Below are 25,658 nucleotides of genomic sequence, written 5' to 3' on the forward strand. Positions count from 1 at the left end.
GGTCATCCCATCAGCAATATGCAAATTAGATCTGAAAATTTCAATTTGGGTCAAAAACGTATATCTTTAAAACTACATGGTGAATGGATGTTTCTGGAGGTGTTATCGGCAGTTTTTGTTCAAAACAGTTTGACACAAATGGCCCTAGCAACCATGACCATGACCATGCCCCTTAGCAATAGTGAAGTGATAATGCATATTACAAGGATAACAACAGACAGGTAGGTAAGTGAATAATGAACAAGACCACACCCCTAGCAACATCCAAATGATGGTTTATATTGCAAAGATGAAAACTGGGAAGGTTAAGCAAGTGAATAAAAATCCAAAAACGTATGCAAATATGCCCAGCAACAAGACCACCCACCCACCCTATAGCAACATCCAAATACAGTTGTGCTGCAACACCATTGGTGGTATTTTTGAAATTGAAAATAATTTTAGTGAAAACCTTTGGTAGTCTAGCAGGTTTTGAGTGGTAATGTCTGGAGGTTTGTAACATGGACTATGCTGACCACTGACTTGACTACTTGGCAGTAGGGGAGGTTTGTAACATGGACTATGCTGACCACTGACTTGACTACTTGGAAGGAACTGTTTGTAATTACGCTAATTATATATAAAGTATTGTACTGAGACAAGTTTCCTACTTGATAGATAAACTAGGCAGCCATTGGTAGTACAGTAGGTGAATGCTTTGTTTATCAGTAAATGAAAGTAGGGAAGGCTTCATTGAAATAAAGTCTTGTTTGAAAATGACTGAAAAAAGGTGCTTTGGCTAGCTTTGTTTGTTATTTTGTGTTCAATGAGAAGAGTTCTTTACTTGTTGTAAAGTTTATTTCAAGGTTGTTCTTTGTAGAGTCTGTAGAACCTTAGAGCCAGATGGTGATTTAGGTTGGTCTTATGCTGCATAGTGTTACAGCCAGACTTCAACTATAGAAATGCAATGGACCACCATGGTGTATCTGCATAGTGTTACAGCCAGACTTCAACTATAGAAATGCAATGGACCACCATGGTGTATCTGTAAACAATACTTGTGACTTTCACAACCAACAAACTTAATGTCAGCCATTGAATTTATTTGGATTGACAGATAAAGGCTTTAGTGACAAACAGGCATCTGTTGAACATTTTTAATGCTAGTGAACCAAAGATACAATAGTGATATACAATGTAGGCATGTACATGTTAGTCTAGTTAGTCCCCGCGGACGAAGTCCGGAACAGGGACTTATGGATTGGGTTCCGTCTGTCCGTGCATCCGTCCGTCCATCCGTCCGTCCGCAGCCGTTTCTTGGAGATGCCTGGACCGATTTTTTTCAAACGTGGTACAGGGGCAACATGCTATATCATACATATGCACATCAATTTGTTTTATGATACGATCCAATATGGCCGCCTAGCAACCATTTTCTTTGCGAATTTTCCCTGTCTAAAGCCATAACTCAGACATGCTTGAACAGATCTCATTCAAAGTTGGTATTAGGACAGTGTTCTATGACATACATGTGCATATTCATTATTGTCATGATACGATCCAATATGGCCGCCTAGCAGCCATTTTGTTTGTGAATTTTCATGTCCAAAGCCATAACTCAGACATGCTTTAACAGATCTCATTCAAAGTTGGTATTAGGACAGTGTTCTATGACATACATGTGCATATCCATTTTCATTGTGATATTATCCAATATGGCTGCCTGGTAGCCATTTTGTTTGCGAATTTTCCATGTCCAAAGCCATAACTCAGACATGCTTGAACAGATCTCATTCAAAGTTGGTATTAGGACAGTGTTCTATGACATACATGTGCATATTCATTGTTGTCATGATACGATCCAATATGGCCGCCTAGCAGCCATTTTGTTTGTGAATTTTCATGTCCAAAGCCATAACTCAGACATGCTTTAACAGATCTCATTCAAAGTTGGTATTAGGACAGTGTTCTATGACATACATGTGCATATCCATTTTCATTGTGGTATTATCCAATATGGCTGCCTGGTAGCCATTTTGTTTGCGAATTTTCATGTCCAAAGCCATAACTCAGACATGCTTGAACAGATCTCATTCAAAGTTGGTATTAGGACAGTGTTCTATGACATACATGTGCATATCCATTTTCGTCGTGATACGATCCAATATGGCTGCCTGGCAGCCATTTTGTTTGTGAATTTTCCATGTCCAAAGCCATAACTTAGACTCCATTTTCATCGTGATATGATCCCCCATACCCAACCAATCCTTTATTGTTGGAGGCATATTCCATGTCCAACAAGCACACACAACATATCTAAGTCTGTTTGTTTTAGGTTCACAAATGTTGTTGCGTGATCAGAGTAGTGATAATTCCTTAAAACCCAATTATAGCGGGGACTATGTCATTCTCAATGACTTGTTCCTGTATGGTGTTATTACGATTTACATTTGCATTCTGATTTGATGAGAATCATGTCGATGGGAATGCATATGTTTCACCAACAGCCATATTTTTTGCTTCTTCTATTACTTGATCACTGCAATGATCACTGCAATTATCCTTGTTAACAAACCTAACAGACAACTAGAAATCCAGCTAACCCAGCATTTCAAATGCCAAATTTATTATAAACTGTTGGAAATGTTATCAGTGTATACATTGCGAAATGTTTTGGAATTGCATGTTTCGTGTCACAGGGAAATCGTCAAAAATTCAACCTCAGAACAGCAAAAATGCAAAGATGACGGATGCACAATCATCATGCAATTTTAAACATGAATTCCTATATTTGTGAATGATATCAAAATTACTGCCAAAGAGGGTGCAATGTTTGCTTAACAACAAAGCATATTATGAACATTTCTATACAGTTAATGGAATACATTATGCAAAACAAGGACGCACTCATTTTTCAGCTGATAACATGGAAGTGATTTTATTAGTCACAATCGGGCACCACCCAGAGGGGACTTGTACATTGGGTTCCATCTGTCCATCCGTTCATGGGTGTGTACGTGCCAGAGGTTGCATTAACGCATTATTTGTGCATATTTGACACTTGGGATACATTTTTGGGGATGTATGCGTCACTGGGGATGTGTCATAAACAGGGGACAAATGGGGCTTACTGTTGGCAAACGTACAGTTGTCATCTTTGCTTCAAAGTTGTAGAACTAGACATCGTGGATTTAGTCAGTTTTGATTGTGACTATCGTCTAAATCTCTACCAACCATGACCCGCTCTTAGCAACAACCAAATGGCAGTATATTTTTATCAAATAACAAAATCATTTGGTAGGCACGTGAGTAAACTTTCAAAATATGTATGCAAATGTACCTAGCAACCATGACCACACCCATAGCAACAGCCAAACGGTGGTGTATTTCACAAAAATAACGGGAATTCTTAGACAAGTGAATAATTATTCAAAAATATATGCAAATATTTCTAGCAACATGACCACGACCACAGAAACAGCCGAGTGGTCGTGTATATTGCAAAGATGACTGGTCATTTATCTGGTATAATGGCTCACCATTATTCAGTGTTCTCCTCAGAGGGTTTTCACGTATTGGGCCCGATATCCTTTAATTATCGCCGATACATGATCAGTTGTCCCACTAGCCCGCTAATGGTAGTGTGATTCACACTACTGACTCTACAAGCTTTTGGTAAATCTAGGCAAGACCAGCCTATCTGTAATGTCGGTTCGGCCGTAGAAGCATGTCGGAACTGCCAGATTTTCACAACTATAAAATCAAACGATGCTGTGCCATTTTGCAATTAAGTATAAAAGTTCGACAAACACATGAAGTTGGCATTCAGTGTCTCGTTCTATGACTGAGTAACACCGAGTATGTCTCAACCCAAGAGTGATTTGCATAGTTGGTTTACTTCCCATATTTTGAAAAGAGTTGAACAAACTAATATACTAATAAAGTGGTGATGTTATCTCCGATTGTCAGTTTCATGTTCAATTTTACTCTGAAAACACTTTTAGTTTGTAGTTTGACATTGTAGACTGACACATCATATGACTACGATGAAAGCATGGATTTTCCAATATGGCGGCCATAACGTCACAAACTATCACGAGCTTTTGAAGTGCTCAATAGGGAAGTATAGTAAGTCTCGTGTATCCTGAAATTTCGGACTAACACGATGTCTGTACACAAACTTTTCACGTTTCGAAAGTCTAATTTATCTGTAGACATTTACATTGAAATAATTTCAGCTTTCCTAAGAATAATAATCAATAACACTGCTTTAAGGTTATAGACCACGATAAAGCTAGAAAAAATTACAAAATTAACTTTTTGGGGGGAAATGACTACCAACCATTTGAGCTATCATTGTATGCAACCCAAATAAATGTAGCACTTCTCAATCTTGAGATATGGGAAGGAATAAAAAACCAAAACAAATGCACATGGCTTTACAACCATTTGCACACTTTATTATAATATAACGGAAAGTGTCAAGTACTAGGCAGCTCATTAGCATACATTTGACGAAATGTGTCAAGTACTTGGCTACTCATTTACATAAACTTGCTGATACAGTACAGTCTCAGACCAGTAAAAGAATTGCTATGGTCATGGGGTCTGGGGTACAGTGTACCACAAGTATGAATAACAAGAGGACGTCCTTCCAGTGTCAAAAAAGAGTTGCCCAATAATGTAATGAGCGAGCTAAAAAAATGAATAAAGAGAATGAATTAGAGTTGCTGTCTCTCTCTCTCTCTCTCTCTCTCTCTCTCTCTCTCTCTCTCTCTCTCTCTCTCTCTCTCTCTCTCTCTCTCTCTCTCTCTCTCTCTCTCTCTCTCTCTCTCTCTCTCTCTCTCTCTCTCTCTCTCTTACTTATAACCGATTGTCTACTCAAAACTATTTAAATGGTGAAAACATTTCTCAATTTTAATGAAATTTTACTGTGCATAAAGGAATGTATTACAATAGGTGTCAAAATGCAAGTGAAAGTCAGCTTTGTTACAGTTTAGCACAGATGGTCTTTGCGAAGTCTTCCAAAACCCAAAGGCATCCTACAACAAAGAATGGTGGAAAGGTGTAAATAGTACCACATCATCACAATTTTAAACAAAAAAGGGAAAAAAGTATTTATCAGCTGATTTATCAGCAACGCATCGATCCTCTGGGGAATCCATTTTCGCTATCTAGGCGAAGTAATGATTCATAGCCTAGGTTTACAAAACATACTCGCCCTTGTGGTACAGTAGTGGTGATTATGTTTCAGCGAGTGAAGTCAAAACCCACGATTTGGAAGTTATCTTTTCGTGAACCACATGCATAGCTATTTTGTAATAAAAAAAATAACTCACCACTCGTATCTCTCCCGTTATCTAGTAATCTATCTGTTAGACCTCGGATGTTCTTCCGTTACAATTACGACACACGACCTAACATCGCTATCGAGGATGTTCGGGCAAGCCCTCACTGCAAACTTCGTTCGCTTATATGTTATAGCATGGATGTATTACTAATACATCCATGGTTATAGTAACTTATACGAAAGAAAGCCCGAACGTCTAGCAGCAAGACTAGTTATCTAGTACAGGTCAACAGATCGTTTCCATGTAAACATATACCGTCCCGTGTTGTTCATCGACACTACTTCACTTAGGTGACACTAAATAAAATGTCACAGAAACGAACAACGTGGTACATTATCATTCCCAGTTATTGAATTTTTGGGTACATGTCCTCAAAAATCTACGATATTCAATGTACAGATTTTCCATCGCTATACGCGGTACGTCAGTATCGAACGCTAAGTCCGCCACCCCCCCCCCCCTTCCCTTCGTAGCACGTGTCATCACGCTACAGTCTTCGACCTTCCAAATGCGAAGTCGTCGTATACGCGTAGTAGAGCGAAGCTGTCTGATAACTATCCCTCTTGAAAACTATGTACTCGCTTATTTCATTTTCTTTTGTTTGAGTTCATTACCAACCACAAATTGACACGAGGTGGTTTCGTCTTCTTTCTAAACACGGCCCGTGCTCACTGAAGCCCTCGCGTGGTGCCGTGTCATCTCCGACTATTTTTGCTTTTGTAAAAAAAATTAACATGCCGAAGAGCTAGAGACATGAGAGAGCTATATTGCTAGACATGTCTAACAGTTTTCGTTTTGCATTGACGTTGAAGCGATGTGTTGAATCATAGATCCTCCACCCATGGTTGAATGTACTGTGTATGCTGTATCCAGATGAACCGGCGCTGGTAGACACAACAAATTCAACAATGGCAACATATCAAATTACAACAATGGTGGTGCGTCTTTTGACGTTGATTTCGACACAGATACATGTTATGTATCAAAATAAAAACAATCGACTCTGAGTAAGATGCTTCAAAGCAAAACATAGTACATCTACAATCGCGACCGGACTATACATTGTTACTCCAAGAAAATACCATCATACTAAAGATGTTTTATGAAGCTAACTAGATTCTTTATTAGTTAAAACACCACTTTCAAAGCATTTGGTATATTTTCCGTCGTTTCATGTTGAACGGGAACCCAGGGAACATTTACTCTCTCACCATAAACCACTACGTTTATTTTACATAAAACCTGAGACCGCTAAAAACGTAGCTTGACACTCTGCTTTCCATAAAAGGAAGTAGGCTCCGCCCTCAATTTGTTCGCAAACATATGTAAATGAGGAAGTTAATTTTTAACCCGAATAGCCAAAATCGCATGTCGAATAGTGGGCGTTGGCTACCTTTGAACTGACAGATTTCATATTTTTTGGCCAATAGAATGGTCATAACATGGAAAAAAACAAATTTTTGAAGGTGATAAAGGATGTGACACTTACAACTTTTCTGTAAGGGATGTGTTAAACGTTTTTTGTTTGTTTCAACTCAAACACATGTTTTTGTCATTTTCTCAAGTTTACATTTTGTAAAGAATTGCGTTACTTTGTGGAAATTAGCAACCTCAAAGAGTACCCGACAATAACAAACACAGTAGGATCTTATTCACCACGTCAGTGGCTCCAAAACCGTGTCTCAGATTTTTGATTGCGTCTTTTGTTCGAAAGTTAGACGGATTTAGATGAGACATACATGGTTTATTTGGACACTATTTATTATTATTTATATATCTTCGTTACAAAAACAGATAGGAAAAATCTGAGACACGGTTTTGTAGCCACTGACGTGGTGATAAACACTGTGCGTCGTTTTCTATTGTTAGTCGAAATTTGAAGGAGCTAATTTTTGTTGAACCAAACATGCAAATTATCACGTATGTAGAGGTCACGTGATCTGAAGTACATAAAACCAAATTTTACTAATTTCATTGTAAAGAGTGGATCAAGAGCTTTCAGAAAATGTATAGTTATGGATGTGTATAATCATTACTTTCTTAACTACAAACCAATATCAGCAAGGGACATTGAACGTGGTCTATAACCTTAAACAACTGTTATGAGTTTCTTATTGGTGCTAATATTTTGTAATAATAAATTGGCCTTCAACTTTCCTTTGGCCACATATACATGTACTACTTGTTTGATATAATGATGTATTTTGAATTTATCATTAAGTTACTCAGAAATATAATTATTTTATCATGTACATTTATGCTAATTTATGCTAATGAGTCGATATCCTATCAATAAATTCTGGGGAGAACACTGATTATTTCTGAAAAAAATGACCTCTCACTACTGGTAATTCATCTGGTATAAGGGCTCACCATTATTACTGGAAAATGACCTCTCGCAACAAGATGTGGAAAAGTATTTGGCGGATTATAGAGCAAAATGAGAATGTATATTTGAAATATTGCTTTCATTAAAGAAGTGAGATATGGTATAGCCTCTGTCATTCAATTGAGAACTGGTTACTTTTTGACTGAAAATTGATCATATTGATTACCCAAGTAAATCAAAGCCCCAATAGGTATAAGTGGAATAATTTGTTTCATTAATTATTTGACCTATTAAAATTTTCCCAACCTTTGCTCCAAAAAATTCAATCCATTTGATTAATAGCTGAATTAACTACATGTATACTCTAATTGTTCATTTAGTATTGTGTACACTGGTTTTATCAGGTTTCAATTCTGTTATGGGTGAGTGGTACACAAATGTAAGGTAGCTGTTTTCCTAGCTTTAAGACTCATATTAAAGATTGATAAAGACAAAGATGGCAGTAATGCAAAGTACAAAAAAATGTCATTTTCAGTTAAAAATCTTAAACTTAGAAACTATTTACATACATGCCTTAGTTTGGTAGTTTGCACCATTGTTCCCAGACATACCTTGGTTTGATAGTTTGCACCATTGTTTCCAGACATACCTTTGTTTGATAGTTTGCACCATTGTTCCCAGACATACCTTGGTTTGATAGTTTGCACCATTGTTCCCAGACATACCTTGGTTTGATAGTTTGTACCATTGTTCCCGGACACACTTTGGTTTGATAGTTTGCACCATTGTTCCCAGACATACCTTGGTTTGATAGTTTGCACCATTGTTCCCAGACATACCTTGGTTTGATAGTTTGCACCATTGTTCCCAGACATACCTTGGTTTGATAGTTTGCACCATTGTTCCCAGACATACCTTGGTTTGATAGTTTGCACCATTGTTCCCAGGTGTATCTATATTCAGAATAAAATGATCTGATCACTTTAACTGAATGGAAGTATACAGTTGTGATACAACTCCATTGGCACTATTTTTGTAACTGTATAAATAATTTAGCTATACATTTGTCTCTGTGTTGTTTGAACCATACATGTAGCAAGTCAATGTATTTAAGATAAATCAACTCTCCTTTGTTGAATACCATTCTCTTGACATGCAATTTGTGGATAGATTTTATGCCATTTTGTTATGGTTTCATGTATTTTAAAAGTGAGAGGCTCTTTCATGGTAGAAATATAGGCAATGTATGTACTCATAATAGTGAGTAGAATTTGTGCCAAGGGAGGTTGGTATCCTTAAAGTTTGTCTATAGACCATTGATGTTTGAACTTGGTGGTGATGGAAATTGAATGGTAAAAATGGTATGATGTGATGACAATGTACAGTCCATAGAGGGTTCAACTTCCACATCACAAACAATTTAGACACGCCTGGTAATTGACCTAATGGTTTCTGTGAAGACAGTCCTTTCATTCCCCAGAGCTCAAAACTCAGGCATCAATTTAGAGTATAATTACAGACTTACTGTATGTAGTTTAGTTGATGGTCAAGGTTATTCCATTCCAATATTGGGTGAATTGTTCCATGGGGAGTATAAACATCATTAGCTCCTGTATAGGAGCTGATGTCGTGGCACTGTCTGTGTGTCTGTCTGTGCAGAAATTTTGTTCTACTGATATCTCAAAAAGTACTGAAGCAAATGTTCTCCAATTTACTATGTGGCATTGTCAGTTAGCGCTGATTAGTTTTTGGTGGGAATGGCTTGCATTATTAATGCTAATTTGCATAGTTAATGAATTTATAAATGGGGCTATATATGCAGAATGACTGCTTCGAATTCAATGAAACTTGCTACATCTACGGATCATACAAAGATGTAAAAGCACTAAAAGTCGCATTCTCACAAACCAGCACTGTTATTTCTTTCGCCTTACTACAAAATAACAACTCTGGCATCTTACAATTGATGGATGGTTATTACCTCCCGTAAGGGTATGGGAGGTATTAAAATGGGGATGTCTGTCTGTCTGTATGTCCGTCAGTGTGTGTCTGTCTGTGTCATCATTAGTCCCCGCCGGACAAAGTCCGGGACGGGGACTTATGGATTGGGTTCCGTCTGTCCATGCGTATTAATACGTAGAGATTCCTGATCCATTCAAGTGTCTGCCCCATATTAATACGTAGAGATTCCTGATCCATTCAAGTGTCTGCCTCATATTAATACATAGAGATTCCTGATCCATTCAAGTGTCTGCCCCATATTAATATGTAGAGATTCCTGATCCATTCAAGTGTCTGCCCCATATTAATATGTAGAGATTCCTGATCCATTCAAGTGTCTGCCCCATATTAATACGTAGAGATTCCTGATCCATTCAAGTGTCTGCCCCATATTAATATGTAGAGATTCCTGATCCATTCAAGTGTCTGCCCCATATTAATACGTAGAGATTCCTGATCCATTCAAGTGTCTGCCCCATATTAATATGTAGAGATTCCTGATCCATTCAAGTGTCTGCCCCATATTAATATGTAGAGATTCCTGATCCATTCAAGTGTCTGCCCCATATTAATACATAGAGATTCCTGATCCATTCAAGTGTCTGCCCCATATTAATACGTAGAGATTCCTGATCCATTCAAGTGTCTGCCCCATATTAATACGTAGAGATTCCTGATCCATTCAAGTGTCTGCCCCATATTAATATGTAGAGATTCCTGATCCATTCAAGTGTCTGCCCCATATTAATACATAGAGATTCCTGATCCATTCAAGTGTCTGCCCCATATTAATATGTAGAGATTCCTGATCCATTCAAGTGTCTGCCCCATATTAATACGTAGAGATTCCTGATCCATTCAAGTGTCTGCCCCATATTAATACGTAGAGATTCCTGATCCATTCAAGTGTCTGCCCCATATTAATATGTAGAGATTCCTGATCCATTCAAGTGTCTGCCCCATATTAATATGTAGAGATTCCTAATCCATTCAAGTGTCTGCCCCATATTAATACATAGAGATTCCTGATCCATTCAAGTGTCTGCCCCATATTAATATGTAGAGATTCCTGATCCATTCAAGTGTCTGCCCCATATTAATATGTAGAGATTCCTGATCCATTCAAGTGTCTGCCCCATATTATACACTTTCTTTTAAAACATTGACCTTTGACTTTTGGGATCAATTATCCAAATCCAGCCATTTGCTACATACATGTGTATGCCATATTTCTAGGTATTGTTCAATGCCTAACTGACCTTGAATCAATCATGGTGTCTACCACGAAATATTGTAGAATATTTGCATGGAATTATGACTTAATAGTAAAACTGAATATTGAGATATAAAATGCTACATTTTGCTGACAAAGATCTTGTTACTTATGTGCTTTGGAAATGTGTATGTATATAGCCATATTGAACATTCAAATCTGTAAGATATGCACTTGATTGCTTGTCAGCTTTCATTTTGTTCTCAACTAGTGATATGCCTGCCTTTCTGTTGAGAGCACACAATTGAAATGCTAATATGTGCACATAAGACCTTGGACATAAATCATGACACACATTATACAGCTTTCAAAGTCAACCAATTCTGATGATAACGGTTCTCTATTATTACATTCTTTATTTATATGACCAGGACATAAAACTTGTACTGTTTGAAAAAATCCATTAACTTGCTTCATGTTTTTATCATATTTTTCAGAATGTTACTTTTAGCTGTCCTCGTAGTACAGTTTTAAAAAACCATTCCTTTCACTGTGGAAGAGACTGCATAAGTTATGCAATGCCAGAGCTATTCACAGATGTGTTTTCATTTTTTGATAGCACTGAGTGAGCTTATATTATATAATGTGTCATTTTTAGCTTTGTGTATGCAGACCTCAGTCTCAATGACAAAAATACTTGTTACTGAGTATACTTTTATTGTGTTTAATTCAGGAAAGTTATGCTTTGTTTCAAATTAAATTACTGCAATGATATACATGTAATCGAGACATATACATTAGTGATGTACTTCAATTTTGATAATTGAAAGGTTTCTCGTAGACTGTCGACAGTCGTTCGTGCCTTTTTTACTACATTTCATCTAAATCAAAGTTGTCACCTCACTCTGTAGCACTGAATACTAATACGTACTGATAGGAACTGTGATTGCCGAAGGCACGAACGACTGTTGTTCCTTGCCGCGCCCTCACACAATAATAGTGAGAACATTTTTATTGTAGAATGTTTGACATTGGGGTCATCATATTCAAAGCTTGTCAATCAAAATCAACATGGCATCGCCAGTCACCAAACAAGTAAACATATCAAGACGTATTGGAGAACTTGGATATTCACACGTGAAAGACTTTCAGAGAAAAAAAAATTATATGCATGATAACAGTCCATGAGTTGGAGCCAATTGCGTTCCTTCGACTCACAGCTAGCTAATAGACTGTACACGTACACGGCACCATAGACCAATGACGTCATTTACAAATGTCCAAAAAAACATGCATGTTTTCAAGCTTTCACAAAGAAAGATAGGAAAGGTAAATTACTTGATTATGACCATCAAAATACATTTACGGGGTCAAATTTGCACTGCAGTGTACATGTATATGCATTGAATGTTGAGTGAACTGTATGCAAATCATACAATAGAGTAAAGCCCAATTCCATGACGTCACATCATGAATAAGTAATAGAAAGGGAGATACAGTGAGTGGTGACAGTCGCTCGTGCCTCCGGCACTCGCTGAACAGTACACGGTTATAGTATTGCTCCGGACCAGATCAGAGCAAGGCAACGACTTTAGTTTTAGATAAAACATAGCAAAAAGGCATGAATGACTGTCGACAGTCTAAGTGTCTTGTACCCATTTCATTGTTGTAGTATAGTCCTACATGGTTTCCATTGATATTAATGTCATCTCTTTTTTTTGGGTTCATGAAGTATAGTTTTATCAAGGGAGGTGACATGTTTTTATTCTCAACCTTTGCACTATAAAGGTCTAAAAAAAGATGGGGTTTTTTTTTCGGTTACTCAACCCCACCTAGTTTTTCATTCCGACCCTAAACTTTTTTATGTATTTTAGAAAAAAAATCACCGAAATTGTGAAGCCTGGCAAAAAATAGTGGATGCGAAAAGTGAGTCAACTTATGTATGGGAAGGAATGCTTAAATGTATGCAAATATGCCCAGCAACAAGACCATGCCCATAGCAACAGCCAACTACAGTTGTGCTACAGTGCATTGGAGGTATTTTTTTCCCTGTCAAGCCTAATGTGTTGCTGAAATGTTATCATAATACAATTGTTCCAACATTCCTATTAGCTCTCATATGAAATGACATATGAAGGGTGTGATGCAGAACAAGTCATCTGAACGATTCACTAAATCATACTGCTAATAGCCTTAATATGAGTTAGTTCTCAACTAACAGATTCTGCCATTAATAAAAGGCAGATATTTACCAACTGAAATTTTTCAATTCTTAAAACAACTGGTTTTTTTTTGGACTGATCTGATCTGATGTGTGGGGATAGGAAAAAATAACTTTTAATGTCAACAAGTTAGATGATAAACACAGTGCTAGGTGAATTCATCTGATGTGTGGGGATAGGAAAAAATAACTTTTAATGTCAACAAGTTAGATGATATACACAGTGCTAGGTGAATTCACTATTTGGATTTTTGCAAATAGTGAATACCGTTAAAGAAAAATATGTTTGCTAAGCTTTAATTCCAACAGTATTGAGTTGGTGCATAAAATATATGTCAATGAATCTAAACAACATGATTATTGGAGAATATATTGTTCATGGTTCTTAGAATCAATAGGACAGTACAATATAGTTACTTTGGAACGGTAAATTGGAGCAGTGTTCTCTGCTGTATGTAGTGTAATGTGTCCACCACCACCTCACAAATATATGGTATAACAACAAGGTAATTTTGTAACCAAGATGAAAACATGAAGACAGGCTAAGTACATTTGTATGTGTACTTGTAGCACATACAACATCAAGTGGTTATTGTCAATGACACAGAAATGAAAGAGAGTTGAAGTACTGCACTCAGAACATTGGCTGTTTACATGTAGTGGATAGAACAATATGGCATTGACATAACACTAGGGACTAATGGTATGGTTAGCATATTCTATTTTGTGGTTAAAACTGAGTTCTAGAAGGCCAGCGTAGTTTATGGTATGGATAGATTGTTTGACGCAGTAATTTATGACTTACTTATAGTTATAGTTTAATGCCATTGTGTCCTAGCATATAAGTAGGTGACTGCAGTCATCGTTATCAACAAAGTGTTCTATTTCTTATACATGTATGTGTCTGATGTATGGTGTATTCCTTGTTTGCATACGTCAAGCACTCATTGTTTAGTGTTCTACACATCAATGTCCGATTTTCTATGATTTTACCTCATTTTCTGGAATAGCAACATATACATGTCATGGAATATACGTGTATCAGTATGGATATGCAACTCATGGCAAGTGGTGTGTGACATTCTGTGTGGAGTTAGGGATTCGTCAAGGGTGTTACCATAGTTTGACAATAATGCAGGAGTTAGGGGAGCCTATAATAAATGATAGTAGGTATGAATCTATTCACAAAAATCAACTTTATAATGCAGTAGAATTGTTTTCATAGTTGTGAAGTTCAGTTAAATTATACTGATGTATTTGAATTCAAATTATTATTCTGTTATACTGTAAAGTTGTAACAATTAAATTCTAAATTATGCAGTTATATTGTAAAGTTGTTGTAACAATTAAATTCTAAATTATGCAGTTATATTGTAAAGTTGTTATAACAGTTAAATTCTAAATTATGCAGTTATACTGTAAAGTTGTTGTAACAGTTAAATTCTAAGTTATGCAGTTATATTGTAATGTTGTTGTAACAATTAAATTCGAAATTATGCAGTTATATTGTAAAGTTGTTATAACAGTTAAATTCTAAGTTATGCACTGTTATATTGTAAAGTTATAATGCAAACCACTAAAGCACTGCTGGTAAATGACTTGGAGTTTATTTGTCAGGCCATTGTCCTTAATTATGTCATATACTTTTGAAGGGATTGTATTGAATGACTTCCATGCTAAGTTTGATTACCATGGTTACTTAAAGATTGTGTAGATAATGTTGATTTCATTATACTAGTAATTATGGTAAAACTTATAGTGATTGAACTTTGGAACCACTCAATCTAAACTTGCTATTACTCTGATCTTTTGGATTCTCTTCCATAGACCGAAAACAACACAGAATATTATTTCTGTATGACTTTAAGAATTTTTCAATTTTACTAATTGATAAATATGGATTTTATAGATAAATTCAATGCAAGTGTGGTCTCCAAGTCTATCTGTACACTTCTTCAGCTTTCACCGGGGAATGGTCATACCACCACGGTGACTACCCATGAAACAAAATTACTGCACTGACAACACTACCAAACTACAGATAAATGAATACCCCTAATAATCACCTGTACACCATGCCAATAATTTGAGTCCCCATTAAGTCAATGAGGCCGGCTTATGTTCAGTCTGAATGCAAGTTTTATGTAGGTTGCAGACTCGGGTTCCATTAGTCTAGAGTATCACGCCCTAGCAGACATACATGTACCTGGCTGAAAATAATAGTTGTAAACTCACTGTCACAAGCCAAGCATAGGACAATTTAATCAATAACATATTATGCCTGGAACAAGAATATTGTGGCACTGCATGTCCTGAATCGCTTTCTTGAAGTTTTCTATGAGTATTCTAATAGATACTAGTATATTTTATTTGAGATGAAATATGTTTACTTTGTTGTTAAATGAGCTGCGAAAAAGGTGACACGAGTGAGTGGGCTAAAACTTATGCCGCCATGATGGTATCGCAGTGCTCTTGTCGGCAATGTTGTTGAGTTTTAGTCACCTGTTGACTATGCTTGTCATAGCTTCAGTGCTAAAAGCAGTCTCTCTATGATGTCACAAAACAAGCATGGTCTTCGTGGGACCGGAAATACCCCAAAACTCTCAAAGTAAATATGATGGGATCTGACTGACTGTCATTTTAAGGTGTTTGCAGACGCTTTTTTAAAGTTTTAAAACCAGTATATATTTCACAAACATGTCGTCTAGCAAAATAGCAATAGTGAATGTGAGCATTTTGAATCACCTTTAATATTGAAGCCTACAATTATGTAGTCCATTTTTGACATGAGGTAGTCATGTAGGTACTTTGCATATATATTCAGAAAATTGTGGTGTGTATACACTAACGTCTCTCTGTCTGGCTGATGGTGCCATCCTCATCAGCCATGAAAAACATTTATGTATGCAGCATGTCTTTTATTAGGTTTTGCATTTATGCCTGTAATGACATTGAATTACCAAAAAAAGTGTTGACTCACAGCATCACAGAGTACATGTATCTTTTGACCACATTTTGACAAAACATGTCATGGAAAGCAATGAGGATGGCAGTCAAAATCTGAAAAGAAACACATTTGTCAATTTGATGTGATAATGTAGTCTGTTTAATTCAGATTACTAATTTATGTATAATATTTGCCAGTGATATGTTGTGATTTGAGAATTAATGGAGATATAAGGCCAAAAAAAACCCTGTTTCTGGTCAGGACAGTTTGTTTAAAATGGTGCGCTGACTCAATTTTTTTTTTTAATTCTCAATAAACCTGTTACTTGGTCTACTATTTATGACAGTTATTGGTCTTCTTATTTAGTACTTTAGAGCAAGTGTAGGGTTCTCCACGAAAGGGATGGCCTGATTTGCATATTAATTTGTATACCATTAGCATATTTTTTCAGATCATCACAAAAAAAATCCTACAATCAATTAAATACATATTTTATCCATTCAGCAAACTAGAATACATAGAAATTTGTTCAGATCAACAATTTCCAAACCTTTAACATTATTCACAATGTAAAAGTTTTAGTAAGGAGATTGAAAGTTTACACAGGTTTGACAACGTTGCCAAGCATACTACACATGCTAAGTACATGCACCTATAGGTTAGCTTATCAGTTAGTTTTGAGTCGTTGGTTTTGCCTTGTAAACTTGCATGTCATTTTATAAAAATAATCTAAAAACAATTCATTTTCTTTTATTTTTATACCTTTGATATTTTTTTTTTATGAATGGAGAAAGATTTGTCATCAAAATTTGCCAGAAATATATATTTTTATGTGACGAATTTGGGCTATGAATTACCAAATACATTCAGTGTTCATGTGCGTGACAAACATGGCTGCTATATCGTGCAATGACAATCACGATTGACATCCAAACTTGATCATTTAGGACAGTAATTCTAACACAGAACCATACCAGAGTAGTCATTATTAAGAATAAATATAAATTTTAAGTTTCATTCGTATTCATAGATGCAATGCAAAAACGGTCATGGTATCGTATGTGTACTTATTAGGAAAGGCTTGGAAAATCCGGGTTGATTTACCCGACCATGGAAACTACCGTCATACCTTCTTAAGGTGTAAACTGTTTTTGTTATTATCAAGGCGATACACCTAAAAGTGTATGTGGGGCAGATTGATTTGCTTGTTCATGATTGACCAGAAACAATTCTCTCTTTTTTGGCCTAAAAGATGAATGAGTGAGGTTTTCTATGTGAAAATTGTGCAGTTGTAAAAAAAACAAAAGACAGCAATGTATCCATGTCATTCAGTACAAGTGGCATTCCTTGTTCTCAACAAAAGATTCCACATGTGTACATTGTTGAGGCAGGACAAAGTACAATGGCTGTTTGTTATGCAAATCAATACTTTTATAAAGGAAGGAAGGTTATTTTGATCCCTGAATGCAGCAATGTAACAAGGGCCAGAAATAAACATTTCCAGAGATGAGATTTCATAGTGAACCTTTTACTACTGTTAATGTTTTGATGTAACACATTAGAAGGTTGATGATGAAGGTCAAGTGAACACAGTCCTTTGTTCATTTCACTGCAAGGTCGTTGAATATACATTTGAAATTATTTCAGTGGGAAATGATGAACCTAATATTTTGTTGAAATGTATAGTATGACATGGTATGCAGTATTTATAACTTACTGTTATTCTGACTTGAAATGTATAGTATGACATGGTATGCAGTATTTATAACTTACTGTTATTCTGACTTGAAATGTATAGTATGACATGGTATGCAGTATTTATAACTTACTGTTATTCTGACTTGAAATGAAGAGTATGACATGGTATGCAGTATTTATAACTTACTGTTATTCTGACTTGAAATGTATAGTATGACATGGTATGCAGTATTTATAACTTGCTGTTATTCTGACTTGAAATGTATAGTATGACATAGTATGCAGTATTTATAACTTACTGTTATTGTGACTGTTGAAATATACAGGAACATTAATTTGCAGTGTATTGAGTTGATTTGCATTTGTATGCATCTAAAAAATGATCATTTCATAAAGATAATAACTAAATGCCAACCAAATGTAGATACAGTTTTATCATTCTGTAATATAAGTCTAAGCTATAGAGGTAAAATAGAAATATTGCCAATTATGCTATGCACAAGCCAAGTTATTATCTTGAACCGAAAATATGGATTCTATGCCCTTGTCATTCTATGTGACAACAATCTGTGTCTACGTCACAGGTTCTGCAGTGCTTGAAATATGAGTCAAAAATGTGCCAAATTGCTATTATATTAACTGATTTTTCATAAATTATGCTTTCAAGAGGAAGTTAAATTATATTATTCCCTAATATTTGTCCACATTCAATCAGAAAATATTCATGACCAAAGGGTTTGTCATTACTCATCTAGCGATTGGTCGTGACAAGACCCCTTAGTTCACTCATGATTTCTTTCCCTGACTGGTCACTCGTGACTTCCATGGCTGAACAATGGAAAATATTGGGGAATCAGATTCATAGACAAGTGAACAAACATTCAGAAAATGTGTGCAAATATGTCTAGCAACAAGACCATGCCCATAGCAACAGCCAAATGATCGCGTATATTGCAAAGATAACAACAGGGTTGGATAAGCAACTGGATAGTCATTCAGCAAATGAACACCTAGCATGGATCAGCATGTGGGTAAATATTTTTAACATTATGGGATATATTTTGTTTTATCACTGGCAGTTCTATACATTATGGGGTATATTTTGTTTTATCACTGGCATTCTATACATTATGGGATATATTTTGTTTTATCACTGGCATTCTATACATTATGGGATATATTTTGTTTTATCACTGGCATATACATTATGGGGTATATTTAGTTTTATCACTGGCATTCTATACATTACGGGATATATTTAGTTTTATCACTGGCATTCTATACATTATGGGATATATTTTGTTTTATCACTGGCATTCTATACATTATGGGATATATTTTGTTTTATCACTGGCATTCTATACATTACGGGATATATTTTGTTTTATCACTGGCATTCTATACATTATGGGATATATTTTGTTTTATCACTGGCATTCTATACATTACGGGATATATTTTGTTTTATCACTGGCATTCTATACATTATGGGATATATTTTGTTTTATCACTGGCATTCTATACATTATGGGATATATTTTGTTTTATCACTGGCATTCTATACATTATGGGATATATTTTGTTTGGTATTCATGGTTACTGATAATCTGCTGTGATTAGTGCTTTCAGTGAAAACTGACAGCACCAATAATGCTTGACTCGTATGGTAGAATATTAAGAGAGATGGATGGATGCCTAGAGAGAAGCTGAGATGATAGAATAAGATTAAAAAGGTTGATTTGCATTGTAATCTTACTAAAGTATAGAGAGCTATAGGGTCTCATACCATACATGATTAGTGACATCACCGTACTCCATCCAGAATTTAATATCCCTTTTGTGCCAATTCATTTGTCATAAACATGCAATTGGTGATGGCCTTTGTCAGTAATTTATGCATCTTTGTTGAATACCATACAGTACCCTGCCTTGTCATCTCATGAACTTCCTCAAAAGCCCTGTAGTTTTCATTCAATTTTCTATTTTTTAACAATACATTGAAAACTTACTGAGTCACTGTTGTCAAGGAAATTGCCTGTAGTCAAATAATCATTGACAAAATTTGATGAGAAACTGTAGGTAATAATTTTCGCAACAAAGGAGATTTTGTGCTGTTCACTTCAAATGTAACCACTGTACTCCCATGAAAAAATCATCTTTCCAAATATATCTGGACATGTAGGGAAGATAAATTGGTGACAGATTTGATGATAATTTAAAGTTATACTGGTACAAGTTTTGAGTAATTGCTATGGGTAAATTTGCATATGAATTGATACTAGGTAGTGTGTTGCCTCAAGCTGTGCCTAGATAGCAGTATACTAGTATATGCAAAGATAAGTCAGTACAATGACAATGCAAAATATGGATCTTATGGAGTGAAACAATACAATACAAGCACATTTCAGTGTTTGATAGAAAATACATCAAATCAAACCAGGTTGTATTCAAACTTGTTTATGACAGAGTGAGACATACAATCACAAATAACATGAAAAATGATGGACAAACATTGCTGGAAACAGAAACAAATATTTTATAGAATTTATAGAATTATAGAGTGGAAATTAACACATAGAAATACAAAAGATATAGAAATATAGTGTGTAAGTTTACAGACAGAAATATAGCGTGTAAGTTTACAGACAAATATAGCGTGTAAGTTTACAGATGGAAATATAGTAAGTTTACAGACAGAAATATAGCGTGTAAGTTTACAGACGGAAATATAGTGTGTAAGTTTACAGACACAAATATAGTAAGTTTACAGACAAATATAGCGTGTAAGTTTACAGATGGAAATATAGTGTGTAAGTTTACAGACAGAAATATAGTGTGTAAGTTTACAGACAGAAATATAGCGTGTAAGTTTACAGACAGAAATATAGCGTGTAAGTTTACAGACAGAAATATAGCGTGTAAGTTTACAGACAGAAATATAGCGTGTAAGTTTACAGACAGAAATATAGCGTGTAAGTTTACAGACAGAAATATAGTGTGTAAGTTTACAGACAGAAATATAGCGTGTAAGTTTACAGACAGAAATATAGCGTGTAAGTTTACAGACATACACTCTTTGTCATAAAAGCTTAGCATTTGGGTGTTTGAGACACACAATCCTTGTTTGAAACACACTGAATCCTGGTCATAAGAGCTTAGCATTTGACGTTTATGATACAATTTACTCTAGAACAGAACACATCAAAAGATGCGTTAGTCAGAGTTGACTTCCTCAAAGCATCCTGCCTTACACACTGTTACAATTTTGTGTGGTGTCTAAGACACACAAACTTCTGGTTTGTTGAACAGAGTAAATTGTTGACATTAACTCTCAAATGCTAAGCATTTATGAAGATCAGAAGATGCCGCTTTCAAAGTGGAAGAGAGCGTTCGAGCAGTCAGTAGATGTCTACACGACAGTGTTTTTGGTGGTCCATCCCATTCTCCACTGATATTTCCTGTGTCTCGTTTTTAACCCCTCTTTTGCTGTCTTTTCGTAGAGTACGTACTGGTACGTCCAGTGTCTACATCAAATTTTAAAAAGTGGTGTATGATACGCTCAAACTTCAATGATTCTTCGTCCAAATTAGATGGTACTCTGTTGTGATAGTAGTCCTGCTTGTATACGGAGTAAGTCATCCCTTGAGCGAAATGCGTGCATCGTCTGCAAGCAGGACTACCGTGATAGTGACTCTTCAGAATCGCAATATCACAATGTTCGCTTGGTCCTGCTTGCATACGGAGTAAGTCGTCCCAATGGATGTATCGTATCTCGTATCTAGGTCCTTGGAATCATAAAAAGGGGGTACTTTTTCAGATCACCCTCCAAGAATATGGGTAGGAAGCCCCTTTTTGACTCTCTCTACCTAGGACCATCATGTGCAGTGTATGGATTAGGTGTCCTTGAAGGTAAAACCTCCGGAATTTCGGAAAGAAGGGGGTTTTTGCAGTGATTTTCTCCCAGATTCACTAAAAAAAAAAGGGTTCTTTTTCATTGAAATATTTACTGGAAAGGGGTACGTATGAAATTTAGCTAACAAGCATGGGTACCCACAATCCATGATCCAGCAACTACCACCACCGGGGCATCGGCGAGCCAGAATTGTAATTGTTGGTCACCGAAAACACCCCTCGTGAAGACTGCCTGTACTGTCAATGTATGTTGACGGCCGTTTGATACGTTCTGTTTTAGAGTAAATTGTTGCAGAAAATCCCCAAATGCTAAGCTCTTATGACCAGGATTCAGTGTGTTTCGAACACCTCAATTCTGGTCATAAGAGCTTAGCATTTGGGTGTTTTCTGCAACAATTTACTCTAAAATAGAAGACATCAAGGGTTGCATCAACCACAGTTAATACAGACGTAAGTTGGTGTGGTTTCACCTGGACTGTTTGTTTTGTTGCCTCTAGCTGACACATCTTTTGATGTGTCCTGTTTTAGAGTAAAATGTTGCACAAAACTGCAAATGCTAAGCTCTTAGTCTTATGACCAGGATTGTGTGTGTCTCAAACAAGGATTGTGTGTGTGTCAAACACCCAAATGCTAAGCTTTTATGACAAAGAGTGTAGAAATATAGTGTGTAAGTTTACAGACATATAGAAATATAGTAAGTTACAGACAGAAATGTAGTAAGTTACAGACATAGAAATGTAGTAAGTTACAGACATATAGAAATATAGTAAGTTACAGACATAGAAATATAGTAAGTTACAGACATAGAAATATAGTAAGTTACAGACAGAAATGTAGTAAGTTACAGACATAGAAATATAGTAAGTTACAGACATAGAAATGTAGTAAGTTACAGACATAGAAATGTAGTAAGTTACAGACAGAAATATAGTAAGTTACAGACATAGAAATATAGTAAGTTACAGACATAGAAATATAGTAAGTTACAGACATAGAAATGTAGTAAGTTACAGACATAGAAATATAGTAAGTTACAGACATAGAAATGTAGTAAGTTACAGACATAGAAATGTAGTAAGTTACAGACATAGAAATATAGTAAGTTACAGACATAGAAATGTAGTAAGTTACAGACATAGAAATGTAGTAAGTTACAGACATAGAAATATAGTAAGTTACAGACATAGAAATATAGTAAGTTACAGACATAGAAATATAGTAAGTTACAGACAGAAATATAGTAAGTTACAGACATAGAAATGTAGTAAGTTACAGACATAGAAATATAGTAAGTTACAGACATAGAAATATAGTAAGTTACAGACATATAGAAATATAGTAAGTTACAGACATAGAAATATAGTAAGTTACAGACATAGAAATATAGTAAGTTACAGACATAGAAATGTAGTAAGTTACAGACATAGAAATGTAGTAAGTTACAGACATAGAAATATAGTAAGTTACAGACATAGAAATGTAGTAAGTTACAGACATAGAAATGTAGTAAGTTACAGACATAGAAATATAGTAAGTTACAGACATAGAAATATAGTAAGTTACAGACATAGAAATATAGTAAGTTACAGACAGAAATATAGTAAGTTACAGACATAGAAATGTAGTAAGTTACAGACATAGAAATATAGTAAGTTACAGACATAGAAATATATAGTAAGTTACAGACATAGAAATATAGTAAGTTACAGACATAGAAATATAGTAAGTTACAGACATAGAAATGTAGTAAGTTACAGACATAGAAATGTAGTAAGTTACAGACATAGAAATATAGTAAGTTACAGACATAGAAATATAGTAAGTTACAGACATAGAAATATAGTAAGTTACAGACAGAAATATAGTAAGTTACAGACATAGAAATGTAGTAAGTTACAGACATAGAAATATAGTAAGTTACAGACAGAAATGTAGTAAGTTACAGACATATAGAAATATAGTAAGTTACAGACATAGAAATATAGTAAGTTACAGACATAGAAATATAGTAAGTTACAGACATAGAAATATAGTAAGTTACAGACAGAAATATAGTAAGTTACAGACATAGAAATATAGTAAGTTACAGACATAGAAATATAGTAAGTTACAGACATAGAAATGTAAGTTACAAACATAGAAATGTAAGTTACAAACACAGAAATGTAAGTTACAGACACAGAAATGTAAGTTACAGACATAGAAATATAGTAAGTTACAGACATAGAAATATAGTAAGTTACAGACAGAAATATAGTAAGTTACAGACATAGAAATATAGTAAGTTACAGACATAGAAATATAGTAAGTTACAGACATAGAAATGTAAGTTACAAACACAGAAATGTAAGTTACAAACACAGAAATGTAAGTTACAGACACAGAAATGTAAGTTACAGACACAGAAATGTAGTAAGTTACAGACATAGAAATGTAGTAAGTTACAGACATAGAAATATAGTAAGTTACAGACATAGAAATATAGTAAGTAATAGACATAGAAATGTAGTAAGTTACAGACATAGAAATGTAGTAAGTTACAGACATAGAAATATAGTAAGTTACAGACATAGAAATATAGTAATTTACAGACATAGAAATGTAAGTTATAGACATAGAAATGTAAGTTACAGACATAGAAATATAGTAAGTTACAGACAGAAATATAGTAAGTTACAGACATAGAAATATAGTAAGTTATAGACATAGAAATGTAAGTTACAAACACAGAAATGTAAGTTACAGACATAGAAATGTAAGTTACAGACACAGAAATGTAAGTTACAGACACAGACACCTATTATACATTTAATATAACAGACATTTACATGTAAATAATATAGCATATAAGTGTACAAAACGTAATAGGGTATTATAGAGAAAATTGCCTTCTGCTACTTGTGTATATTTGTTAGTCCCCGCTGGACGAAGTCCGGGATGGGGACTTATGGATTGGGTTCCGTCCGTCCGTCCGTCCGTCCGTCCGTCCGCAGACATAACTCAGACATGCTTGAACAGATCTCATTCAAAGTTGGTATTAGAACAGTGTTCTATGACATACATGAGCATATCCATTTTCATCATGATACGATCCAATATGGCTGCCTGGCAGCCATTTTGTTTGTGTATTTTCCATGTCCAAAGCCATAACTCAGACATGCTTGAACAGATCTCATTCAAAGTTGGTATTAGGACAGTGTTCTATGACATACATGTGCATATCCATTTTCGTCGTGATACGATCCCCCATACCCGACCCATTCTTTATTGTTGTAGGCATGTTCCATGTCCAACAAGCAGACACAACATATCTAAGTCTGTTTGATTTAGGTTCACAAGTGTTGTTGCGTGATCAGAGTAGTGATAATTCCTTAAAACCCAATCATAGCGGGGACTATGTCATTCTCAATGACTTGTTCATTTGTGATTTACACACTTTGTGTTCCTTGTTTGATCACTACATTATATATTAGAAATATTGATGAGAGTTCTGTAGCCATATTACTTTGTAATCCTGTATATATCACAATTAAGGGTTGTTAGTTACAATACCAACTGTAATGTTTTACTGTCATAAAAAGATAATGACAATATGGAGTGACTGCTTTGGAGATTCTAACATTGCCATAAAATGGACCAAAATATTACATTGATCAAGTGGAATGACAGGACTGAAAATTGGAAGTTGTAATTGTGTTTCAGGGACAGCTGAGGAGATTATGAAATATAGTGGCTAAGACTTGAACACTGATTAAACCTGTAGAACTCATCAAAATATTCTAATATCTCTGAACTGGAGCCATGCAGGCAAAATTGTCAACATAAATCATGTATTAGCCCACTTTGGTCTCCACACTTACCAAACCACTGATATCAAAAACACAGCCTTTTTTGTCATTTTTAGAGACATCTTATGATTTCATATTCAGAGCTAAATTACCCAGCTATATGAAATGACACATCATACTCTGCAAATAAGAACAATATTATACCTTTCTATTTACTAC

General features: G+C 35.3%; 1 protein-coding gene across 1 annotated transcript in view; it reads left to right on the forward strand.

Moving 5' to 3' along the window:
* LOC144436454 (zinc finger SWIM domain-containing protein 5-like) overlaps window positions 1-25,658 on the forward strand; it is a 70,505-nt gene that overhangs the window by 12,380 nt on the left and 32,467 nt on the right. The gene's annotated exons all lie outside the window — the stretch shown is intronic.

Source organism: Glandiceps talaboti, chromosome 6, assembly GCF_964340395.1.
Source record: "Glandiceps talaboti chromosome 6, keGlaTala1.1, whole genome shotgun sequence".
In the NCBI taxonomy this organism is placed as follows: domain Eukaryota; kingdom Metazoa; phylum Hemichordata; class Enteropneusta; family Spengelidae; genus Glandiceps; species Glandiceps talaboti.